Source organism: Monodon monoceros, unplaced genomic scaffold, assembly GCF_005190385.1.
Source record: "Monodon monoceros isolate NGI ecotype Baffin Bay Population unplaced genomic scaffold, NGI_Narwhal_1 Super_Scaffold_3, whole genome shotgun sequence".
Classification (NCBI taxonomy): Eukaryota; Metazoa; Chordata; class Mammalia; order Artiodactyla; family Monodontidae; genus Monodon; species Monodon monoceros.
In genome coordinates this window covers 16279129-16306106 of record NW_021703780.1, presented here as the reverse complement: position 1 = coordinate 16306106, position 26978 = coordinate 16279129, and the positions used below count along the sequence as shown (strand labels likewise).

General features: G+C 39.2%; 2 long non-coding RNA genes across 2 annotated transcripts in view; both read left to right on the top strand.

Annotated features, from left to right (window-relative positions):
• The first annotated feature begins 541 nt into the window (after nucleotides 1-541).
• On the top strand, nucleotides 542-17687 carry LOC114908082. The gene is made up of 4 exons (XR_003796847.1): nucleotides 542-834; nucleotides 5840-5937; nucleotides 14821-14948; nucleotides 17615-17687. It is a non-coding gene; the product is annotated as an uncharacterized LOC114908082 (long non-coding RNA).
• A 7075-nt stretch (nucleotides 17688-24762) lies between these two features.
• Nucleotides 24763-26978, top strand: part of LOC114908083 — a 68675-nt gene continuing 66459 nt past the window's right edge. The window contains exon 1 of the long non-coding RNA XR_003796848.1: nucleotides 24763-24815. This is a non-coding gene — a long non-coding RNA (uncharacterized LOC114908083). The remainder of the gene's footprint in view (nucleotides 24816-26978) is intronic.

Below are 26978 nucleotides of genomic sequence, written 5' to 3'. Positions count from 1 at the left end.
CTAAGACATGATTACTACTTTGTAGTGTAGATGCTCTTTACTCAAATTGTGGTGCATGGGCCAGCAACACTTGGACGCCTGTAATACATCTGGAATTGCAACCTGCACCTGAGTCTGCATTTCAACCAGATGCCAGGTGACTTGAATGCACATCAAACTTTGAGATGCACTGGTCTGTAACAGCTTATTAGCGTCTTCTCTTGGTTTCTAGTTTCTTTTTTTTGTTTTGTTTGTTTTTTTTGCAGTACGCGGGCCTCTCACTGCTGTGGCCTCTCCCGTTGTGGAGCACAGGCTCCGGACGCGCGGGCTCAGCAGCCATGGCTCACGGGCCCAGCCGCTCCGCGGCATGTGGGATCTTCCCGGACCGGGGCACGAACCTGTGTCCCCTGCATCGGCAGGTGGACTCTCAACCACTGCGCCACCAGGGAAGTCCTCTAGTTTATTTCTTACTTGCATATCTTTAAAGATTTTCAGGTCAGAGATCCTATCTTCTAACTTAAAAAAAAATTCAACCAAAACTTCTAGTACTCACATACTGAGTTCAGGCACCCTGAACTGTTCGTTGAATGATCATTGTGTTTACCACAATGGAATAGGAATAGTAAACTCAAAATTTAGTTTTAATGGTTGATAAATACAATGATGGGCTTATAGAACTTTAGGAGTCTTAAGAGAACATCTCACCATGTCTACTCCTTTTACAGATGAAGAAACCCAGAGAGGGGAATGACTGCAGCAGATTGAACATCTTCTCTAACGTTCAGGCCATACTCTTTAGTTTTCCAGTTTCAGTAACGATGCATCACCACTCTTGACACCACCAAAAGCCAACAAGTAAGCACCCAAAATAGATGTTTAGGAATTCAGGGGTATTCATTTGACACAAGCCTTTACTCAAAGATTATTTGCTCTTGCATTGTAGATTATCCATCACAATTTAAATTGCTTACCCTGTCTGAGAGAGTGCTAAACGCTGAGGCTACTAAAATAACCATGACCCAGTACTTGGCTTTCTGGAGGTCACTGTCTAATGGACAGCAAGACAGGGCAGAGGAAAAACAAAACAAAAGCACTGAAAAATTGGAGCCTTCACCTTCTAGACCCTTAAAGACACTGTATAGTACAGCACAATGCAATAATGGAAGAAAATGCAGTCGGCTCCAGGCCTGAATCATGAATTTGTTACATTTCGTTCTTCCCTGTACAATCTTAAACTCTTCTGAGCCCTCTGATTTTTTCTTTTTTCTTTTTTTTTTGTGATTCCAGCACAATGCAGAGCACACAGTAAGGCCGCAGTGAAGCAATTCAACACTTTCAAAGTCCACTTTATCTACCAGGACAAGTTTTATTTTGTTTTCCCTTTTTTAATGAGTAAATGGCATAGTCACAATAGCTGGAAAACAAGTCCTCTCTAACCGTACCAGGCCCAGCTCCCGGGCCTCCCTGCAGAGCGCGCGCTGGTGGGGGAACTGGCACAAAGTTAGGGGTCCGAGCGGCAGCCCCGGCGCGAGGAAAAGGGAGCGCCAGCCCAGCTTCCCCAGGAACGCGCCAATCGCCCCGGGACCGGCGGGGCGGGACGGAGCGGAGCGCCTCCCTGCGCCCGGGCCGCGCGGCTCCCGGCGCATTCCAACACCCTCCTCCCGCGCGCCGCGCTCTCTCCCCCGACAGCTGATTCATTGGCTCGGCCGCCCAGACTGCCTGGCGCCGGCCGCGTGACGTCACCCATTCACCGAGCCCGCCTCCCCCCCTCCGCTGGCGCCGGCAGGGCGGTCGCCGTGACAACGCCGACGCCACCCGGCGCAATGACTTCCAGCTGGAGCAGCCCCGGCAGCCCGCGCGCTCTCTCGCTCGTGCTGAGCCCAAGAGCGCGGGGGTGGGTTTCTTTCATTCTTTCTCTCTCTCTGTCTGTCTCTTTCTCTTTTTCCAGGCTCCTGCGGGTTCCCCCTGCCGGGAAATGCACTCTCTTTAGTTTTCTAGGGCTCTAGTCCCAATCTCTTCTGAAGCGTGCTCGCAGCCTCCCTTCTCCGTCGCGGTCTCCCTGGGCTCTGTGTTTTGCTGGGCAGCATCCCATGCTAGGCTCGGCAGCCCTATTGGCGGTTGGGTTCAGCCCTTGCAGCGCTAACACCTGCAGAGTCAAGGATCCTGCCAAAAGGCGTAGAGCAAAAGGAGGAAATATTTATTGCCGGAATAGCGAAAATGGTAAACCTCAGCTGTCTTAGAGGATGCCAGGGTAGGTGTTGATTATCTCCCACAACCACAAAACAACTTTTTAATAAGAATTTGCACTATCCCCTCTTAAAACGTAGTGCTTCTTATTTTGCTTTTAAATCAGACTTCACGACAGTTAGGAACTGAACGCTTCCAAAAGGATAAATCCTTCCAGAAGAGAAAACAGATCTGGGAAGTTGTAGTGCTGTAAATTAGAATGGAGGGTGCGTGAGGGTCGTATTTGGAGGGAGCGAGGTTAGGAGAAAAGGAGAGGGAGGGAGAGAGAGAGAGAAAGGAGGAGAGATGGAAGAGGCCGGTGGTTTTCGAAGTAAGGCAAATAGTTCAGTATGCAACCCACTTCCACCCTCCCCCCCCATACAAAAATCTTTAAGCCCTGAAGGTGGCGGAGGTGGGTGTGGCAGGGCGGAAGGGAGGGAAGTAGTTAGCTATTGACCAGGATTGGATGGAAGGTAATACCTTATACCGTATTTCACTTTTTTTGGACAAACCTCTTGCTTCAGAACAGCTGCATTTTTGGAAGTAAGTCCACAGCTGAGAACTAAGCGAAACCCTCCCACGGATAGCATAAATTTGCATTGCCGAAGCTGCTCATCTGCGGGATTCTTGAGCCCAGAGGATACAAATTCCCTTTCTAGCTCTTGCAAAAATACCTCCAGTAAAAACAAGCACTTTGGCCCCTTTATGAGTCCAGATTTCAGCATATCCATCTTTGCTTTATTTATTGTTTATATATTTGGTTCTGTCTTCAAACGGATTTTAAACCCTTCGAAGGCAGAGAAGGACTCTTTCCTAAACTTTCAATCTCCTGACCCAATTGAATAGATACACGGTGAGTATCTTTTCATGATGGTGCTAAGGAATGATTACTAACCACACTAGGCACGGTTCTGAGACTACTACGTGGTAGTTAATGATCGTTAGTAAAAATAACTAATGTATTAGAATTCACGTTCAAGATTGGAATATTTACTTTTCACGTTTCCCAGGAAACTGCTGGTAGCAGTCAGCAGTTTGTTAAATTATTTTTTTTAAACCCTCGAACTCATTTTGTTACCCATCAAAAATGAGGAGTTAGTGAAACATTAATTTTCTAAAATTGCTGCATATTTAAATGTGATTGTAATTGCTCCTTAGCGTTTGAAAATTGTAACATCGATACCAAATGCTTTAGAATCAAAAGAACAGTCTATTGGGGTTGGCATTTTTGTATAAAATGGTCTATAACATAATAGATGACTGATTATCCCATCCACATTATTTGGATTCTCTTAAATGCCAGGTTTCAACATTGTGGGGGGAGACCCTCAAGAGACCTAAAATAGATTTGCATATTTATTTTCTTCCTTCCTATCTTCAACTAGACTTAATCACAAGTGTTTCAGTCCCTGTAGTTTCAGTAATAGCATGAGCTGCCAGTGGTTCCAAACCTTAGCCATACTTTAGAATTACCCCATGAACTTTTAAAAAATACAGCTGGCTAGGTTCCTTACCTAGAGATTTTTGTTTACTTGTCCTGCAGTATGGCCTGGACATCTTTTTTTTTTTTTTTTTAACTTTATTTCGAATTATAGATTAACAGGAATTTGCAAAGATAGTACAAAGAGGTTCCATATATCCTTTACTTTGTTTCCACCATTGTTTACATTTTACATAACTATAGAACAGTTGTACAATCAGGAAATTGACATTGGTATAAAGTGTTCCTATAATTCTATGTCTTCTCATCGCTCGCAGATTCTTATAACCACTAGCACAATCAAGACATGGAACTATTCCAACACAACAAAGATCTTCCTGGTGTAATCCCTTTTTAGTCTCCTGCCATACACACACACCATCCCTAACCCTTGGCAACCATTTGTCTGTTCTCCATCTCTATTATTTTGTCCTTTTGAGAAGGTTATATAAATTGATTCATACAAGCTTGTGACCTTCTGAGATTGGCTTTTTTTATTCAGCGTAATGCCCTTGAGATCCCTACAAGTTGTTGCATGTAACAATAGTTTATTCCTTTCTGTTACTGAGATGTTTTTCATCATATGGATGTATCACAGTTTAATTATTCACCTATTGTAGGCCATTGTGGTTGTTTCCTTTCTTGGGGGCTGTTGTAAATAAAGCTGCTATGAACATTCATGTATAGGTTTTTCTGTGGATATGAGTTTTCATTTCTCTGGGATAAATGCCCAGGAGTGTGATTGCTGGCTCATATGGTAAGTATATGTTTAGTTTTTTAAGAAACTACCAAACTACTTTCCAGAAATGCGGTACTATTTTACTGTCCCAACGGTAATGCATGAGACAGCCAGTTTCTCCCATCCTTGCCAGCATTTTTTATTTTAACTGTTCTGATATGTGTCCAGTGATATCTCACCATGATGTTATTAATTTGCATTTTCCTAATACTAGTGATGTTGAACATCTTTTTATGTCTTTATTTGCCATCCACATATTCTTTTCAGTGAAATTTCTCTTCATGTTTTTTGCCCATTTTCTTATTAGATTGTTTTGTTTCTGTTGAGTTTTGAGAGTTGTTCATAAATTCTAGATATGAGTCCTTTATCAGACATGCAGTTTGCAAGTAGTTTGTCCCAGTCGTTTTATACTCTTAAAAGACTCTTTTGGAGAGCAAAGTTTTTAATTTTGAGGAAGTCCAATATTTTGATTTTTAAAAATGTGTCATGCTTTTGGTGTCGTGTCTAAGAAATTTCCACCAAGTCCTAGATCTTGAAGATTTGCTCCTATGTTTTCCTTTAAAAGTTTTACAGTTTCACAGTTTACATTCAAGTCTATAATGCATTTTAAGTTAATTATTATATAAGGTGTGACATTTAAATCAAGGTGCATGTTTTGCCTGTGAATATCCAGTTTGTTGAAAAAGACTATCCTTTCTCCATTAACTTGCTTTTGTACCTTTGGAAAAATCAGTTGGTAGTATTCGTGGGGGTCTATTTCTGGCTTCCCTGTTTTCTATTGATCTATATATCCATCTTTCCATATACACCACACTGTCTTGACAACTGTGGCTATGTAATAAGCCTTGAAATTGGGTAGCCTGATTCCTCCGATATCATTCACTTTGTACGTTTTTTAAAAGCTATTCTAGTTCCATTCCCTTTCCATACACATTTTGGAATAAACCTTGCTGGGATATTTGATAGGAATTGTGTTAAACTGTATATCAATTTGGGAAGAATTGACAACTTTACTCTATGGGGTCTCCCAATCTAGGAACACAGTATGTCTCTCCACTTATTTAGACTTTGTTTGATTCCTTTCCTTAGCATTTTGTAGTTTCCCTACTGGTTTGCCTACTTCTTTTCACCTTGTCTTCAGTCATTTTATGCTTATTTTTCACAATGTGTTTTCAGTTGTACTTAGGAGAAAGACTAGGGAAAAGTACTTCTGGTGCATCTTTCTGGAAAGACCCAATGTTTTCTAAAACCACCATTGGTGATTCTAAAAAAGTACAGCCAGAGTTGAGAACCATTGAGCTATACCTCTTTGTTGCACATTGTAGATTATGAAGGGGTCTCAGTATCCATTTCTGTTAGGTTTGTACCATTTTCAAATTATTTTAGTATAAGTGGATTTTCATCTTTCCCAACAGAGAAAATACTTTGACGGAGGGAATAATACCTTCTTATTCTTTGGAAGGCAGCTGAGACTGGTGGTATGGACAAGACTTCTGGAAGCAGAATATTTGGGGTAAGGTTCTTAGCTTTTTAAAAGCCAGTAAAATTAATTCATGGTTTTTAAGAGTAAATATACGTAAAAGATGTATCAGAGAGCAAGACTAACAAATGATATATGTTTAAATATTAGTATTTCTTCCCATTGTCATACTCAATATAGCACTTATACAGTGATTATGCAAGCTAAATACTTGGGCTGGGTGTTTGAGCCAGAGGGCGTACCTTGGAAGTCTCTTATTCTTAGGCTCAGTAACAGCCAGAAAGGTAGTTATAGGGAAGATATCGTTGTAAATATATTATAAAAATGTGGATTTTAAAAAATTGATCCAAAGCAGAAAGTATGGTAGGGTAGTGGCTTAAGTCAATAAGAAAGACTATTGACAGTGCAAAGGAGAGGTAGAAGTGATTGTAATGGGATTGAATAGGGAAGGCAGTAGAGCACAAACAGTAAGTGAAAGGCTGGAAGAAAGTTAGAGGTTAAGGGCCTGGAAATTTCATTAAGTAAAATTCTTCCTACTTCTCTTTACTTTCTCATTTTCTTTTGAGAGTTTTTTCTTTTCTTTCTTTTCTTCCTCCCACCTCCCCCTCCCTCCCTTCTTCCTTTCTTTCTTTTCCTCTCTCTCTCTTCCTTTCTTTCTTCTCTTTCTTTCTTTCTTTCTTTCTTTCTTTCTTCCTTCCTTCCTTCCTTTCTCTCTCTCTCTCTCTCTCTCTCTCTCTCTCTCTCTCTCTCTCTCTTTCTTTCTCTCTTTCTTTCTTTCTACCTAGTCCTTAAATGTTCGTGTGATGTGAGGTTCTGCACTCTTCTTCCTTTATGTACTGACCCTGGATAATGTTGTCCAATTCGAAGCGGTATGAAAAAACTAAAAGATTCCAAATGTATGTCTTTAGCTCAGATCTCTCTCTTAAATCCAGATTCATGGATTGGGTCTCTAATTATCACTGGATATCTCCAATTGGATGTGTCGCTGGCTGTTCAATTTCAACAGGCCTAAATTCTCCCTCTCATCTGTGTTCTCTGTCTCATTAAACAGCCTCTCCATTAATTCAGATACTCAAGCCAGAAACTCAGGCATCATTTTTTCAAGCAACAACCAGCCATTGATTTTTCCTTTAGGAATCTCTGAAAAATTGTACTGAGTACTGAGGAGAGCAATGTTGGAAGAACTCTGCCAAAATATGAGAAGAAACTGAGAACCTAACCAGTTTCAAAACTAATATTCCCTAAGACTATCTTTATAACTCATGAGGTACCTGATGGAGTTCTCTTAGCACCATCCTTAGTGTCTAGAGCAGTTATTGCCAGTATTTGAATTTTCAGTTTCATATTCTTTCTAGAACTTCATATCCTCTTATTATTATCCTTACACAGCAAGGATTTACCGTATAACACTGGGAATTATACCCAATATCTTGTAATAACCTATAATGGAATATAATCTGTCAAAAAACAAAACAAAAATGAATCACTATCACTATGATGCACACCTGAAACTAACACAACATTGTAAATCCACTGTAACTTCAATTTAAAAAAAAAAAAAAGAGAGAGAGAGAGACTTGAATTTTAGTAAATACCAAAAATGCACCTCTAGCACTTATCCCGTGGCTCTAGGGTGCTGATGTACACCATTATCAGTTGCATGAATCGTCTTGGCAATTGAATGTAAAAATTCAGTATGTGTATTTCCCTTGTAGTGTTTTAAAATGTTTGGTTCTGAAGAACACCTGTTCCTCTCTCTGCCTCATTCTGTCTCTCTTTCTCTCTGACTCTCTGTTTTTCTCTTAAATCTAGGCAACAAGAAAGCATTCCCTCTTTTTTGTAACTTAAACGGTTTTTAGCAGATCTAATTTATTTCAAAAGTTCTGAATACTGACTCCTGGCAAAACGGAACTCCATAGTCTACTTATTATAGAGGCATTTATATCAAACCTAATTCCTTTATGTCTTCCTTATTAGTATGCTCACACTCACTCACTCTAGGACTGCATCTCCTATAGTCATATAGAGTATATCACAGCTGAAGGTTAGTTTTATACTGTAATGAGGAAGCCCTGTCTGTTAGATATGAACTGGGGCTACCAATCTCATAACTGACCACTTGCTAACATTAAACCAATGCTAAGAGTAAAGCAGAGTGATAGAAAGGAAATCGAATTTATTGTACATGTTAATGAAAAAAAGATATATCTATGTGTACATATATGTGTATATGTGTGTATTTTCTTCTTCTCCTCCACCTTGCTCCTTATCCACACGCCTCCATGGAGTGTTCCATTCATTTGTCACCAGAACTAGGTCACATTTTTGTCCCTTAGACTTAGTGGGAGACTTCCAACCCATTGTGCTTGGACTAAGTAGAATGTTACCCTATAACCATGTATGAAAAAAAAAAAGAAAGAACTTTACAATCATTTGAAACAATGCCAATTATTACTTTTAAAAAGCTACCTGCTTTCAATTAAGCAGGAAATTATCTAAGAAGCCACTTAATTTGCTTTGGTCTGTAGTCCCACAACTGCTTTATGCCGAGTGGAGCATGAAATTAAATATGTAACAACTATCCTAATGGTTATGTCTCAGAATCCAGCATTTTAGCATCTTAGGTACTCGGAGTGGTGATAGATACAAAAACATACAAATCAAAGAACAGGACTGCACTGAGTTTGAGAAAAAATACAAAATAGTATTAATGTCCTCTCTGTGTTTTATATATTTATATATGTTATATATATATATTTTTTTAACTAAGTTTTAAAAAAGTCTTCTATTAATTTATACATACAGGAAGGGTAGCAGTGCCTGTATGGAAAAATCTCTCTGACTTACAATAAAATGCCACCTTTCTCCCCATGGAAATTCTTATACTAGTTTCTTGGGTCTAAATATAATATAGATTATACAACGATATATTAGAGGAAAAGGTCATAATGAATTTTCACCATTTGGTGAAGAAATGCTAATACTAATCCCTTGTTCGAGGTATCCATCTTTGTTAAGAGCCAAGACTACATACTGTTTGCAATGGAGAAAGTGTTTATGTCGACATATAAGGGCACTAGTTCATGCAAGAAATGTTAGGAGCTTTACTAAAATGACACTTCAATCAGTACTTAACAATGTTGTAAATGCTAGATGGTTCTCAGAGCCTCTTATTTATTTAAAACATTTTTTACAACTTTAAAACTATTTTTATACTAGATAAATCTTTTCAAACACTAATCATATTACAAGTAAACATTTAAAAAATCTCTGTATAAATGAGGATAAAAGCATCCTTGTTCTTTTGTAGGTTGTATCCCAAACCAACCCTTTTCTTTCTTTCTCTTTTTTTAAACTAAGTTAGGCATTCTGGCAGTTTTACCAGGAAATTTTGACAAATAGAAAATTTGACTGGTTATCTTTATCCCCCATGTGTGAAGCAGGGCAAGTTTGAGCTGAGATGGCTGGCAAGGTAACAGAGTTACTCTGAAACTCATTTATTCAATGCTAAAGATGCCAAATATTCTAGTTTCTATCATTGAATCTCTCCATACTTGATGATATTGTTAAAAACATTTTCCTGGGCTTCCCTGGTGGTGCAGTGGTTGAGAGTCCGCCTGCCGATGCAGGGGACACGGGTTAGTGCCCCGGTCCGGGAGAATCCCACATGCCGCGGAAAGGCTGGGCCCGTGAGCCATGGCCGCTGAGCCCGCGTCCGGAGCCTGTGCTCCGCAACGGGAGAGGCCACAACAGTGAGAGGCCCCCGTTCAGAAAACAAAAAAACAAAAAAAAAAATTCCTGTTTTATTAAACTAAATATTATCTATAAAAATTCTCTGAGAAAAAACCATTTATGGGGCTTTGGCATTTTTCTAGCACAAAACGTTCTCCTGCATTTGTTCTTCAGCTTTTTTTTTTTTTTATCAGAGAAAGTGCATAGACCTTAATCCCAGAATCCTTGCATCAGAATCTGTGCAACCTGGAGAGAACTGCTGAAACTCTGAACCAGGTTCCTATAAACTGCAACATTGTTTTATGTGTACAATGGGAATAGTAACTGTCTCACAGAATTGTGAGGATTGCTTGGGATGATGTAAGAAAAGCACCCGTTAAAGTGATTGACACACAGTAGGGGCTCATTATCAAGATTTAAGTGGCTCCAATTAATTGGTGGATCATCTCAGCTTTTTTTTTTCTAGCTTCTGTTCTGCTCTGGCAGGTCTTGTGACAAATACTTCATGTCTGTTATTTCATTTACTCCCCCCAACAGCCTAATGAGCTCAGTCTTATTATTATCCCATTTTACAGCTGAGGAAGTCAGAACACAGAGACTGATGATAGCTTATGCACTATTTCAGACAGACAGAAGCAGGTAAGGGTGACATTTGGAGTTCAAGAGGCCATTTTGCCTGAGACTCAGCCAAAAGTTTTCCCTCCTAGTAGGACCTATGTGCCTGCAAAACGTTCCTCCACTTTGATCATGCGTCTTTTGACGTGGAATATTAGTGACCGAGTAAAGGATAATGATGGTTCTAACACTACTCTGTTGGGCTTGAAATGGACAGAGTTCAGTATATGGAACTTGTTCCCAGCAAAGCCAAATCTTTGCTACAATGAAAGATATTATAGAACTGTCCAATTGCATTTATTAGACAGCACTGAAATGCAAATGTAAAGATAAAAATAAGTGCCTTTCTATAGCTAGGGGTGTGATTTATTTATACACAAGGGGGTTTAATTTTCCAATTAATGAGTGGGGTCTCATGCACATGCTAATGAATGATGTGTGTGTGGTGTAAGAGATTGTTGTGCTAAACTCAAGGTGCTCCCTGCCAGGAAGTAGATCTGTATATTATAATTTGTACGTGTGATATCACACCTATGAAGTCAAGAAAATGAATTAATTAAATTCACAAATGTTTGGTAGAGCGACAATTTTAAGAGTTAGCCAATTCTTTAAGAAATACTTAGGGGATAATGCTTTACTAGGAAATACTTGGGCAATATTTTAAAATTCTCAATGTGGAGGAAAGATATTTAATTGAAAGGAGTGAATCTAAAGAGAGGACCTAAAATAATATTCAGAACCCTGCAATTCACAAGTCAAAACTGGTCTAATTTAGGTTAGAGTAGAGATGTCATTTGGTCTTAAGGATGTGGGACTAGCCTTTACCTATCCAAATAATCACTCCTGAGAGCCTGATATTTCTTTTCATGGGAAGTTGCATGGAAAATAGAGCTAGAAAATGAAAATGTATTTGGTTTCAGGGAGCAGTAACCAATGCTCAGCTGGTAAAATGTACCAGATTTTCAAAATAAATGACCCAAATCTTAGGGTTTTGTCCATCTATATGACATGCCTTCTGACTGAGGGTCACAGGGAACCAAAAACTTTTCTCTCTAGCCATTCCTAGCGTCCTGTGGCTGCCATGCCACAAAGAAAAGAGAAAAAAAGAGAAACAAATGAGAACAGCAACACCAAGCTATGTTCTTGTGTGATTTCTGTATAAGTTTTCTTTCTCTCTTTACTTCCTATTGGACACACACACACACACACACACTCACTCACATACTCCTTTTCTCCAACTTAGCAGGTACGAAGGGTAATCAGCATGTGTGTATGCTTGTTGAACACATATCAAAAAGCAAACTCAACTTGAAGGGAAGGAAAGGAGAAAATACAACTACTTAAGCTCTGCATTTCTAGAAGAAAATTAAAATTACAATTCTGGGGCCAGCTTCTCAATTTTATTTGAATTTACTCCCTGCCTGTGTTTGAATGCTGGCCTTTTCATACTTAGCAAAGTCTAAGCATGCAGTGAATGAGCAGAAAAAGATCATGAAAGGGACTTCTCTTGGGAAGTCACAAAAACAAAACATTATTGTAGAAATACTAGAATGATCATCAGCACGTTTTTCTTATCTAACATTCTGTGGTTAGAGAAACCCAGATTCAGCTCTCTGGTTTGGTACATTGTGCTCTATTATGACTCAGTTTCTTATTTGTCAAATGGGTATAGGAATATGTCTTTGCAATTAACAGGAATGTTATATAAGGTGAATGAGATATCATAATGTTTAAAACACAATACATTTTTTAAACAAAGAGAAGCGTGATGAAATATCATTAATCAACACTGTTAAAATGATGGTACAAACCATAAAAAGAATATCTTGTTTATAACGCCCTGTGAGGTAATGTTCTAGAGCACTTAGCTAATTCTCTAATCATACTGGCTCTTAGGAGCCTAGTGTAGTCAGTGCTCAAAAGTATATCTTGAATGAGTGGAAGAACTAATGAATAAAAGAGTGACTATTTCAATTTTCACTTAGGGATTAAATAATTAAAGGCCGTGGAAAAGGGGTGGCAAATATGTAGTATGTGTACCACTTGTCCAATCTCCTTTACTAATTTTATTGCTGCTACCGAAGGTAACTTGAGAATCTTTCTCAGTACAGGACCCCAATATATCCCTATCAATCAACTGGAGTTCATGTGAAAGAAAGTGTATTTGCAATTCTGAAATATTTAGAGAGATTAATAAGCAAAAGGGCAGGGTTAATAATGGGCATGACACTTACCTGGGGCCTATTAACCCTGGATGATCATGAGTATTTATGTTCAAACATACCAGGGCACAGAAGAGTCAAAAGAAACAAATTTTTCACAAAAGAGATGTCACTTTTGTGATGGAATATGATCATGTGTAATCTAGTGTGTGACAAGTAGAGAAAGTATGTTGATATGAAGATGATTAAACATAGAAATTGTCTATAATTTACTAAGCAATATTATTGGTGTTGTTATTGTTGTTAGTAGAAAGGGTGGGAATGAGGAAAGAAGGAAAAGAAATTTCTCACTTTTTCTGGCAGTGTGTGAGTTCAAAGCAAGGATAGGCTTAAAATGAAGCTTTTTTGATTTCAAAGTATTCAGTTAGGTTTATTTATTTATCTACCAAAAATCTGGGTTTATATATAATTTGTGAGTACTGTGTGTACACCCAAAGTAAAGATGTGCAATTGGTATGGGACATAACAAAGATGGATAAGATTGGGTCCCTGAACCCGACCATGCGAGCACCCTGATCTTGGACTTCCAGCTTCCAGAACAGTGAGAAATCAATTTCTGTTGTTTATAAACCACGCAGCCTGTGGCATTTTTGTTATAGCAGCCCAAATGTCTACGACACAAATAAATACTACTAAAGTTAAAGGTAGGGGAGATTTCTTCCTTGTGGAACTAGGGTGTGGATTAGAGATAGTTTATAATAATAGCACATAGGTTAGGGCTTTAAGTAAAGTATATACAATCCGTCTATTTATCCACACACACACACACACAATATTTTTTTATAGAAGTGTAGTATACACGCAGAACTGTAGTGTATGGCTTGAAATATTTTCACAAAGCATACACAACCCTATAATCAGCATTCAGATCAGAAACTAGGCCATTATCATCTGGTGTATGGTACATCCTGAGGGTTTTTTCTTTTCTTTTTTTTTTAAATAAAGCGTGAGGTAGGAGTTGATTTTTTTTTTCTTTGCGTAGGGTGAGTCAATAATTTCAGTACCATTTGTTGAAAATATTTTCCTTTTCCCATTGAATTCTCTTGGCATATTTGCCAAAATCAATTGACTATATAGGTGTGGTTCTATTTCTACATTCTCTTCTGTTCTTAATGGTGCCCTTTGATGAATAGAAATTCTTAAATTTAATATATATATATATATATATATACAAATGTAAAAATATACATACTTTTACAGTTAGTGCTTATCGTGTCCTACTCCAAGGTCATGAAGATATTCTCATGTGTTTTCTTCTAAAAGGTTTATTGTTTTACCTTTCACGTTTAGATCTACAGTCCCTCTGGGACAGGTTTTTGTGTGTGTATAATATGAGGTAAGAATAAAGATTTACTTTTTTCCATGGCTATCCAACTGACCCAGAACCATTTGTAGAAAATTCTATCATTTCCCAAGTGCATTGCAGTGAGTGGCCCCTTTGTCCTAAATCAAGTGACCTCATATGTATGTTTCAGTTTCTGAATTCTATTCTGTTCTCTTGATATTTATGGCAATCTATACTGTCTTAATATATCTTTATAATAAGTCTTGATATCTAGAATGTAAATTATCCAGCTTTTTGTTGTGGTTCAGGATTGTTTTCGTGATTTTTGCCTCTTTGCCAAAATTCATTTGTGTATATATATATATATATATATATATATATATATGTATGGGTCTGCTAAGGATTTAAGTAGGATTGTGTTCACTTATCACTAAATTTGGGGAGTATTGTTAGCATTACAATATTGAGCCTTTCAATTTACGAACATGGTATAACTTTCCATTCATTTACATCTTTTAACATAGTTCTCCTAGTAATTCTGTAGTTTTCAATGCAGAGGTCTTGTAAATTTTGTGTTTTTTTAGTTTTATACCTAGGTATTGGATTTTTTTTGGGGGGGTATGCGGGCCTCTCACTGCCGTGGCCTCTCCCGTTGTGGAGCACAGGCTCTGGACGCGCAGGCTCAGCAGCCATGGCTCACGGGCCCAACCGCTCCGCGGCATGTGGGATCTTCCCAGACTGGGGCACGAACCCGCATCCCCTGCATTGGCAGGTGGACTCTCCACCACTGCGCCACCAGGGGAGCCCAAGGTATTGGAGTTTTTAAACATTTGTGATAATGTTTTCATGTGTCAACTTGACTAGAGTCCACTAGACTAGTCCTTCCTACACTGGACTAGTGATTCAATCAGACACCAATGCTGTGAAGGTATTTTGTGTATGTAATTAGTTATTGTAATCGTTGGACCTTGAGTGAGGGAGATTACGTGGATAATCTGGGTGGGCCCGACTGTATCAGTTGAAAGGACTTAAAGTCAGGACTGACTGAGGTTTCCCTTTCAGAGAGAAGAAATTCTGCTCCTGGATGACGGTGTTGGCTTGTGCCCACGGAGTTTCATTCTATTCATGATGCTTCCGTCCTGATGGCCTGGCCCATGGATTTCTGGCTTGCTGATTGAGCCGTCACAAATGTAAATCAATTTTCTGTAATAAATTATCTATCTAGCTATCATCTATAATCTACTTATCTGCTTATCTATCATCTATCTCCCACTGGTTCTTCTTCTCTAGTTGAACACTGACTGATACAGATTTTGATACTAGAAGTGGTTCCAGAAGAACGGGAGCTTAAGGATGAGTTCTCTGAATTGGTACGAGGCAGTCCATGGAATGATATAGCAAAAGAATTACTCAAATTATTGCCATTGTATGTCCCTGATCATATGCCACTACCTCAGAAAGATTAAAATACTTTACTCAAGGTCACTAGATACTGGAGAGCAGAGGGGCTCTAAGACCAAGGTCTTAACAGCTATGCTATGCTGCCTCCCCATAAAACACTGGGATTTAATTAGATATAAATTAAAGCTTTAATATTCATACTCTGTGTGATGCTAAATGTCTAAGCATCTTTTAAATGACTTTCCCCCCATTTTTGTGTTGTTGGGAAGAATATACGGTTTGGGGGATGTTGGATATGAGGAAAAATAGAGTGGGATGGTCCAGCATTTCCTGATAAGGTTTGGAATATTTTGTTCTATTCAAATCCTCATCTACTCATTTCTCAGTGGCTCAATTTAATTCTTCTGATGTCAAAGACCATATTACTTTGCTCATATTCAGAAGCCAAAGAGATTTAAAAGCCAAAGAGAATGCATTAAAAAAACATTTGCTTGTTGTTTACAGCTGCCTAGTATTTATGAGTCTTCTCCTCTTGGAAGTGAGGATGAGCACTGGTGGCTCTAATGGACTCGATTTCCTTGGTCAGCACGGGCAGAACATTTTTGCACAGAGGTTTGCAGGCATAATACCTGCTGCATTTTAATGTTTACGGAGATTGAAGGGATGTGTGAGCTGAATGCACCCTTGGCGAACCTTCAGTCCTAATCTCTAAGGGAACCAGGAACTGAATGAGGTCTCCGCCACCTCTGAGCAAACACATCCAGAGCAGACCAGGGAGGGATCAGGGCCAGACAAGCTGAGCACAGAGCTTGGTCCCCTGGAGAAATGTTTGGTCTTTCTAATCCTAAAGTATGGGGTTTAATGGAGTATGGAGAATCCGTTAGGAAAAGAACAGCCTAAAGAAAAAAGAGGGAGCAAGGAATGGCAAAACTGGGTTCCACACTCCAACCAAATTTAAAGAAAAAAAATGTATGCGAGTAGAGAAAACACAAACCCAAAGATGCAGCCAGGAGGGACCAGGGAGAGAGACAGCAGTGCCCGTTCTGCTTTTTGATATTGCAACAGAAACATTTCTGGCTCTTTCTGTATGCCTCAGATATAATAAACTTGAGGTATTCTCTTGGGAGAAACATTTAATTAATTAAGGTGCATTTTTTGCTGATCTAGGAATTTGCAGAACACTGTGAGAGTATTTGTATTTTCATATCTCCCACAAATCTAGCGAGATGGAGTTGTCTTTCCCATTTTCCAGACAAGCTGAGTCCAGTGACTTGTCTAAGAGCCTCAAGTAGCCTGAGAGAAACATCTCTTGACTATTTCTCAAGTAGGCACTTGAGGAAATCATGAGCACTTATATTTCCAAAATACAGTTTTGTGCGTCTTTTCGTTTTTCTGATTATCAAATAGTATTTTGAGGTAGGCAAGGCAAGGGTTGTGATGGAAAATGTGCCTGGCTGAAGAAACCAAGGCTCAGAGAGTTGGAAGACACCAGTTTTCAACCTTGGAAGCCAGAGATCTTGGGCCACATCCATCCCACTCTCCACACAGCACAGTACTACTTAAACGCTGGGACTTTCACCTCTTTGCCTTTACCAGCCCCTCTCCCTGAAATATCCACCTTTAACTCTAACTCCTGAGCTAGATGTGGCTTCACCAGGAGCCTGGAGGGGATCCTCCACCCTATAACCATCGGGCTTTTGGGAGAAGGCTCAAGGCTCAAGGTCACGGCAGCTGGAGCTGAACCTGGGCTGGTGCCTGTGTGGCTCACATCCACCTGGAGCTGCTGGAAGAGGAGCCTGCAGGACGCCCACCAACTCAGAAAAAGTGACTCTCCTTCCAGGGGGCAGGGAAAAAAAAACTATTTTGTTAATAGTAATGTAAGAACAAATCTGACTCCATATTGGATCTATTCCTTTTCCTTTAACCCTTGTGGTTTGTTGCTCAGGCTTGGGCATGTTGGCTCTGCCCCTTTTGTAAAAGAATGTTGCCTATAGCCTGAAATATATGGGATAGCCTATTCTCAGGGCTCTGACCTTTAAAGAGTCCGTTCATACAGAGATAAAAAGCACCAGAACAGAGAATAACATTTGTCTTGTTGGAGGTTTACAGGAACATCGTGACCTGACCTACTTGGACAGCTGCAAGATCAAAGGATTCTGACACCAAGAAACTTGCAACAACTAACCACGCCCTCCCTCACCTTGCCTTTAAAAATGCTTTGCTGAAATCCTTTAGAGAGTTGGGGTGTTTTGGGCAGGAGCCGCTTTTCTCCTTTGCATGGCCCTGCGGTAAACCTTTCTCTGCTGTTTGGCCTCACTGTGCGTCATGGGGCACATGAACTTGCGTTCAGTAACAGTCAGCCCTTGATAGGCTTACCGTGTCCTACAGGTTCACCAGGTGAAAGTAATCCAGCCGTACTTGCCTTTGAGAGGTCCTCTGTTTTCTTCCTTAACAGAACCATCTGCTGACCAGTCTGCAGTTAAATGAAACATCGGCTTTGCTTTCCTCTACCAATGGGCTACAGAGAGGTAATAATAATAGTTGTCATTGATTGAGTGCTTCCTAGGCTAGGAAGTGATTTACTTATATTGCTTCATTAAGACCTTTGAGGTTATTTCAAAATTACAGAAGGGGAAAACGAGACTAGGCAAGGTAAATGGAGGTGCCTGAAGTTATCTACTTAGTAATGAGCCAGAGCAGGGCCTGGGCATGCCACGTAGAAGTCTGATGCTTCTTAATTCCACCTACTTTGAGCCAGGGCAGGAAGGAAGGTCATTTAATACGGTACTTGGAAACTGGTTTTGCCCCACTAAAGACGCTGCGATTGAACTTTCTCAGGGAACAAGCCCAGTCCTGCTTGCCTTCTATTAATTACCTGTGCAGACAGCCTTGCGCTTTAACATTGCCTTACACCTGAGACTCTCTCAAGGTTATTAGACTGCATCCTAAGGTGAGGAAAATTCTTTCTGAGCATTAGTGCTTAACGGTCTTCAGCTCAAAGCAACTGAACCACTTACAGTGTTCTGTTCTGGGCCCCAGGAAAATAAAGATAAATTAGAACTGTCCCTTATTCTCCAGAAGCTTTTAGATTTGGAGGAACCATCACCTTCAAATGAAGCAAATAGACATCCTAGATAGACACTAATATGTGACAATAAATAGAATAAGTAATGCAAATAAAAGAGAATTGTAAATAATGGGACAAAATGTACTGTATAATGTAGAGCAACGATCAGTCGAAAAATATCAGGTAGGATTAGAATAGTACCAAGGAATATTTGGTAAGTGTATTTCCTCTGATATTAATGGTAACTTTGTCTGAAAGAGATAATTTGTTCCACAAGAGGCACATTAAAACAGTGTTCACATTGTCACTTAATTTAAATATTTTCGATAATGGATTTAGGAAGAGGTGGTCAAGAAAAGCCAATCATACAATTTAATGTTTCTGAGTAAAGTCAGATATAAAGTATTGTTTCTGAGTCTAAGTACTTAATAAATGAATACAAAACATTAATTCTTAGGATAGTTATTGGTATGTGCTAGGAATTCACCAAATGTTCGATATTATTGCTATTATCTCTTCGATGAAGCAATGGCTTGTCTTTTAGTTGGTGGTTCAAATGAATGTTATATAATGTATAATGTTTGGTGATTGGGTTTGATTTCACACAGGCTGTTTTTAATTGCAAAAAATTTTTACCTTTTCCATTTTGTATTTTTGTCAGCAAAAGTAGAGTATTTTGGGAGAAATGCATAGCTTTGTAGCTCGGCTCAATAACTATACCCCCTCAGGTATTTACTGGTAGTTACTTCACAAATCCGTACATTTTCAAAAGAACAGATATCCTTTTAAGTAATTCAAAAATGTTTTCTAGGTACTTGTTTATATTCAAAGTCTGTTATCTTGCATGAACATTCCCCAAAACATGCACCAGGCATTTTTCTCATATTTTGAGTTGTCAATATGAAATGTTCTTAAAATTTCCCACAGCATCAGTTTTCTTTGTACGTTTTTTTTTTTTTTTGCAGTAACGCGGGCCTCTCACTGTTGTGGCCTCTCCCGTTGCGGAAGCACAGGCTCCGGACGCGCAGGCTCAGCGGCCGTGGCTTATGGGCCCAGCCGCTCTGCGGCATGTGGGATCTTCCCGGACCGGGGCACGAACCCGCGTCCCCTGCATCGGCAGGCGGACTCTCAACCACTGCGCCACCAGGGAGGCCCTCTTTGTAAGTTTTTCAACATATTTCTTATGCTTTGATAACAGATAATGTCTTATTCTGCAATTACTTTCAAGAAAATGACTTGTATAGTTTTGTACCTTTAACTCATATTAAAACTACGCTAGGGCTTTCCTGGTGGCGCAGTGGTTGAGAGTCCGCCTGCCGATGCAGGGGACACGGGTTCGTGCCCTGGTACGGGAAGATCCCACATGCCGCGGAGCGGCTGGGCCCGTGAGCCATGGCCGCTGAGCCTGCGCGTCCGGAGCCTGTGCTCCGCAACGGGAGAGGCCACAACAGGGAGAGGCCCGCGAACCGCAAGAAAAGAAAGAAAAAAAAAAAAAACTACGCTAAGAAGCTGATTGTCACAGGGAACTATCTTTGTGTCAAGCTGAATGTAGCATTTGAAGAAGCCAATTACTATGAGAAAGGTTCCGTACCTGAGCAATACTGATATTCAGTTGTGGAATTACCTGCCCAGGTAGTATTCCCAGCCATTGTTGTCTTGATGAAATGAATTGCATTTTGTGGAAGCTGAGCTATTCGGACCATTACTTCCACGGCGAGGAAACATTTTTGAAAAGTTCTTCAATAATAAGAAAAACATGAACTAAACAGGTAGATGTAATAGAGTGGAACAAATTACCTATCATGATAAATTTGCTAGCAGTCCCTTCCTTGGAAAGGTATTTGTATGTGTTATTTGCATTCCTTTCTGTATACTTAAAGGCCATATTATGAAAGTAGTACATTCTCATACAAATTTGGAAATTGTTGAAAATAATTAAGAAAAGAATCACCAACCTATTCATGGACAATCCCTGTCAACATTTTTTATGTATATCTTTTGATTTCCTGTGCATATTAAAAAATCATTGCAGTATGTATGTATTGCTTTTTATCCTTTTGTCTGGCTTTTCTAGAATTTCATCTAAAGGAAATATGTAGTCTTTTGTGTCTGGCTTCTCTCACTTAACATAAGACTCTTGAGAACATCTATGCTATTGCTGAACAATATTTCATTGTAAGGATATACCACTAATAGTTTATCCCTTCATCGGTTGATGGGTATTTGAGTTCTTTCCAGTTTTTGACAGTTATTAATATGAATAAAGCAGCTCTGAACTTGAGTACAACTCTTTGTATGGTCACATTTTCATTTCTCTTGGATAAGTACTTAGGAGTGGAATTGCTGGACCATATTGTATGTGTGTATTTGAACTGATAAAAAAACTGCCAATTTATTTTCCAAAGTGGCAGTTCTATTCTGCATCCCCACAAGCCATGCATAAGAATCTAGTTGCTCGACATCTTCACCAACACTTGGCATCTTCTGTTTTTAGAAAATTTTCTTTCTTTTAGCCATTCTAGTGGGTATCTAGTGGTTTTAATGAACATTTTTCTAATGACTATTGATGTTGAAAATTTTCATATGCTTATTTGTCTTCCTTGTGTCTTCTTTAATATCTTTTGCCTTTTTTATTGGATTGTTTGCTTTTCTTATGGAGTTATAAGTATTTTTAATATAGTCTGAATATAAGTCCTTTATCAGATATATGTTCTGCAAATATTTTCTCACAATCTGTAGCCAACCTTTTCATTTTCTTAGCAGTACCTTTTGAACAGCAAATTTAGCAAATATTTTCAGTTTTGATGAAGTCTATTCTATCAAGTTTTTCTTTTTGAGTCCCAGTTTAAAAATATTTGCCTAACCTAAAGTCAGTAAGATTTTCTTCTAGAAGTTGGATAATTTTAGGTTTTATATTTGAATGTATAATCCATTTTTGAAATAATTTTTAGATGTGACGTGAGTCAAGTTTTACCTTTTTACATATGGATATTCAATTTTTTTCTTACACCAGTATTGACAAACAAAAAACCAAATGGCTATAGATATGTGAGTCTCTCTGTGGATTCTTTATTGCATCCGTTTAATTTTCTACGTTGACACCATAGTACACGTTCTTACTGTAGCTTTTCAATAAGTCTTGAAATCAGGCCATGTTAGTCCTCTAAATTTGTTGTTTTTCCAACATTATTTTGGTTATTCTAGGTCCTTTGTATTTATGCATGAACTTTAGAACCAGTTTTTGAACTTTGTCAAAAAAGGATTTTTATCCAGAATGTAAGAGGAACTCTCAATATGAATATGTTTTTTACCTGGAGTGGGGCTTTCAAGCTTATCCTCTATTCCTTTAGCACTTCTGTCCAATGCAACTCTAGGTTGTTTGTACAAATATGCTCATTGTGTTAGAAGTCCTAGCCTATCTCAGATAGTTCTTAAAACATTTAGAAATGTGAGTACACTTTTGATGCTGAGTCCTCGATCCTGAAAGTAATGGGGCATGTCAGGCCATAAGGCAATCAGGATCCCAGTGTGTCACATTAAAAATAGGATGGGTCTTTTTGAGCAGATGCCAGATCTAGATTCTGCTAATCATTGGTGCAACCAGAAGTCAAAGGATTCTTTCTTGCACAGGATGTACAAAGAACTGCAGTTCTTGTAGCCACAACGTGGATATACCCAGAGCACTCATTATCAGCCTTGAGAATATAGAACAGTGTTACAATGTCCTGGCCTTCATGGCGGCAGCTGTGGGCATGGTCCTCTCTAAACTGAACCTTTGTTCCTCATTATAGTTATATTGTTCCAGAACTTGGATCCATTTTTTAAGCCATCTTTTTTTGGTGCTTCTCTCTTGTTGGATTCTTTTCCTACAGATAGAAGCTACCAGTTTTTTTTAGATTTTATGCCGTGCTCTGTTTAGAATGCGTATTTTCAGGCATATATCATATTTGTCGATCAGATCTTGACAATTAAAAGGCATTTAAATGATTAGATTCTGATTATCAAAATTCAAGCCCTTGAAATAGGACGCCTGAGCTAATGCATTCCACATTGCAGCATCTCATTTGCCGATCAACGTATTCATCAGAATCAGTGATGAGAGCATATTATATACTTGTCAAAGTAAACTTATTAAAAATACATTAGTTCTAAATAAAATCTTGTATTGATTTGTCATTTGTTTTATTAATAGAAAACCTTACACCTGCTCTCAAATCCTCAAATCAAAAGGTATCTGTTTCTCAAACAGATTGAAGTTCAGTGATGAGTACAATTCCTCTGTGTGTGTGGGCGAGAGGATACCAGCTCATCAGCATGCACCACTGGCATGCCTTACATTCAGAAAAACAAAGATGAGAGCAGCTATGGAGAGCAATTGATATTCCTGCACAGGTTGGAGTTGATATGCAAATGGATAAACACAATGTTACCGTTCTCAGGACGCTATATGAAATCACACCAGCAGAGGTTTGATACTGTATTTCCTTCTGTTTTAGCTCTGTTGTCATTTCAGAAACTGTGAAACTAAGAATCTCTAAGAGATGTATTAAGGGATTCCAGCCCCCAGCAGAGAACTATGTAACAATTAGCAACCACAGAAAAAGTAAACAATAAAGCATGTAACAATACAAGGAGGGTATTATAAAATGGATTTACAAATGCTGCGTGGTATTAGTTTAGTATGACTTTGTTACTCACTATTATTAACATAGTGCTTACCGACCTTTTAAGATAATGTATAAAATGAACTGGTCTAGAGTTAATTAGGTAATAGTTTCTTTTTTTTTTTTTTTTTTTTTTTTTTTGCGGTATGCGGGCCTCTCACTGTTGTGGCCTCTCCCATTGCGGAGCACAGGCTCCGGACGCGCAGGCTCAGCGGCCATGGCTCACGGGCCCAGCCGCTCCGCGGCATGTGGGATCTTCCCGGACCGGGGCACGAACCCGTGTCCCCTGCATCGGCAGGCGGACTCTCAACCACTGCGCCACCAGGGAAGCCCAAGTCCTTCCCTTTATTAGGAAAGAAAAATCTTTAAGTAGCTTGTCCAATTCCTTTGTGTTTGTGTATGTGAGAAGCTCTTGCAGACTTTCTCTTAAGCTCAGTGGCCTGATCAGGATCTCATGGGCACTGGTCGCATGGCCAACCTTAGCTTAAAGGAGGCTAGAAAGCCAGTATCCTGATTTTTTGTCTTTATAGGGGGAGGAAAGCAAGACAAGAGAAGGGGATTTGGGAATGGTTGTTGTGTCTGCCCCGACTGATCTTCTCATTTCTGTTTATTCAACCTTCAAGACAGGCCCACTGAACTTTTAGCTCTTAATCATTGGCTCTTCATAGTTTTGCTCCCTTATGCTCTTGGCTGTATTTTTCTGTGCATGCGTTTTTTTCCCTTAGTATTTCTCCATCACTGATGGGATAAAGTCCCAGTTCCAGATCATAGCATCTGAGACCCTTTGTGCATGGCCCCTACCCCCCCACTCCAGCTACCTCAACTTCTGTTTCCTCAGAGATGCTGCTATTCCATCATGTGGACTCTCTTACTGTTTTCTAAAAGTGGCATTCTGTCTTCAGGCCCTTGTTGCCTCCAATACATAACATTTACCCATTATTCAAGATCATCTCAATCAATATTTCTTCTGGGAAGCTTTCCCAGAAGGCCATCCTTCTGGTTAGTACTGACCATGCTGCGTCATAATGGTTTTTTCACATTCCTACACTCAAGGATTTCTTGGTCTAGTGGGACAAAGGGAGTTGGGAACAGTGCCTGGCACAGGGTAAGCATGTAAAAAATGTGCAGTGTAGGAGACTGAAAGCCTGAGGAAAATAACTATCTTTTAGTTTTTCCCTCGCAACAGCCTAACACGGTTAATAATTAATGACCCAAGATAAGTTGTTAGAACAAACTAATTTGATTAGTTGATTGAGCAAATGGGCAAAAACCATTTTTTAACCTTATAATATCAATTGAGATTAATACTGTTGCTAGCGCATCATTTTGGCTATTATATAAGTTACCAATTGCCCTGTTCACAATATAATGAACATGATAACTCTTTTCCTATCTCCTCTCCCAAGTATGTGCTTATGTGTGTTTATGTGACTTTATTACCTGTATTTTTCTTTCTCTGCTTCCAATTTCTCCACCATTAGTAATGGCAGTTCCATATCCCTCATTGTTCATCTGTTCATGTCTGATTAATATTATCACCAGGTATAAGACTCGTCTCTGCCTCAGTGGAACAGGGGCAGTCTTTGTATAGAAAGCAAGGATAAATCTAAGTATTCTCACACAGAAGTCATTTAACATTCACAGCACTGACCTCTGGTAAGCAGATTTTGTGTGCAGTGCCATGAAGATTCATTGAGGGATGAAGAATTATTTTTTTTCCCCACAGTAAATAACCTGAAGACTACTTAGTTCCCTTACAGACTTTTCATTCCATTAAAAAATGACAATACTGAATTCACATCACTTAATACATACTAATATGGATCTCAGAAAATTCTCAGATTCGTTTTACGCTTTCCCACAGGATTTGAGCACCTACAGAGCATCTGTAGAAGTTGACAGAGACTGACCATCATGTAATACTGGTGAGTTGGCTGGCTTGCTAGGAGATAAGAGTCTCTTCAGTATAAGAAGGGGCACCTGAATCCTGACAGAGATAAAGATTTAAAAAAAATTATATCTTTAGATACATATTTATTTGTATTGAGATATAATTGACATATAACCTTGTATTGGTTTTAAGTGTACAATATAATGATTTGATGATTTGCAATGATTTATATATTGCAAAATGATTACCACAATAAGTTTAGTTAACATCCATCACCACACATAGTTACAATTTTTTTTCTTCTTTTTGGTGATGAGAACTTCTAAGATCTATTCTCTTCAACTTTCAAATATATAATATTGTTAATTATAGTCACCATGCTATACATTACATCTCTAGGAATTACTTATCTTATAACTGGAAGTTTATACATTTTGATCACCTTTACCTTTTCTTACATTCTCCTCTTTATTTTTATATTCGTAATATTCATACACTTTTATGTTTGAGCATCTTGGAAATACAAGCCTGTGAAATGGGGCTCACTTAGACAGACAGGACCATATTAGATAGTAAAAACAACAACCAAAACACCTCTTCCACCTGTTGATTTACTTTGGGCCATTTACAGAACAAAATTGAGAAGCAGGTGAAGTTTTACTATCCTTATTCTTTCAGTAAACACTTATTTAGTGGTCACTGGAAAAAAAAAAAAACACATCCTCTGGGGATTAGTCAGATGTGAGATTGAAGCCATATATTGGTTGCATGACTTTGGAGAAGTTGTTTAGCTATTTAGAACCTTGGTTCCTACATCTAAAAAAGGACTGGTAACCCTTATCTTAAGGGTTGTGAGGCTGGGACACGCAAGGTAAGTACTCAATAAATAATGGCCATTACTGTTAGTATTATTACTGCTGTTACTGGCTCTAACGTGCCTCAAGAACTATGTGAGATAAGGCACAGCCCTTCCTCAAAGGAGCTTTTTACTTTACTTGGGGTAGAAGACCAAAAACAACGAATAATACCATGATACAGCATAATTCTAGGGCAGTAATAAAGGTATAAACAAAACGTTACAAGATGAGACAATGGGTAAATTTGGACCACATGGAGACATCAGAAAAAAACTCCAGGACGAGGAAGAATCTGTGATGAGCCTTCAGAAATGAGCAGGCTCTTAGCAGAGAAAGGGGGAAAGGGACTGATTGGCATTACCCCAGCCTGCTCTTCCTTTAACGTGTATATGCTTACAATGGCTTCCACTACATTCTTCCTCCTTTTTGTACCCAGTACCTGCCTCCGAAAACAATACAAGACTATTGTTTGAGGGGAAGCACTCTGTTATTACATTTGTGTGTAACTCTTGTGTGGAAGTCATGTGGAAGGTTGTATGGTTAAAAGGTACTGTTGTTTTGTGTTCTGTTTGTAAAGGGCAGGGACCTACTGGATTTAAGTGAGAACCAGTCACCTTGAAAGGAGTGTCTCAGGCTGGACAGCCAGAAACCAGAGAGTCAAATCCAGGGCAGCTGCAGGATGATTCTCTTGGTTTTACGCATGAACTTAACCAGATATTGGCGAGGTACTCTCCTTACAGAATAGGGTGGGTATGGGGAGTTAGGAATCCCAAGCAACTTAACCTGGAAGCTGTGGGCATCCTTTGGGGCTCTGCGTGATCCAGGTGTATGCGCCTAAGGTCCTGCACACCTGGGCTTGGAGTCCAGCTTTGCCATTTACCAACGGTTGATCTTGGGCGAGTTATTAAATCTCTCTGCATCTTGTTGTACCATTTATAAAGCGTGAAAAATAAAAGCTCCCTTATATGATTGATGTGAGAATGAAAGGACATAGCTCCTAGGCATGGAAACCTTCTAGACAAAGAGTCCTAGACTGTTCGTTCTCTTTCTTCCTTCCATTTCTTGTTTCCTCCATTTCCCCTGCCCTCATCAGCATTGAACTTTAATATAGAATAAAGACTTGAGTATTCTAGTCAGTATCAGCTATGCTAAGAGACACTGAGAAAAGAGGTTTTAGTCATGCGTGGCCTAGAATATCAAAGGGGAGCATGGCGTTTCTGGGGGTCAGCATGGGGGTGGCTATGGAAACTGAAAGAAGAGAACTTCAAAGAGGTGAAACTCTGGTGAAGGGTGGGGTGAGGGAGAACCAACACCCCGAGAGGCCAACCTTCTTCACTAGG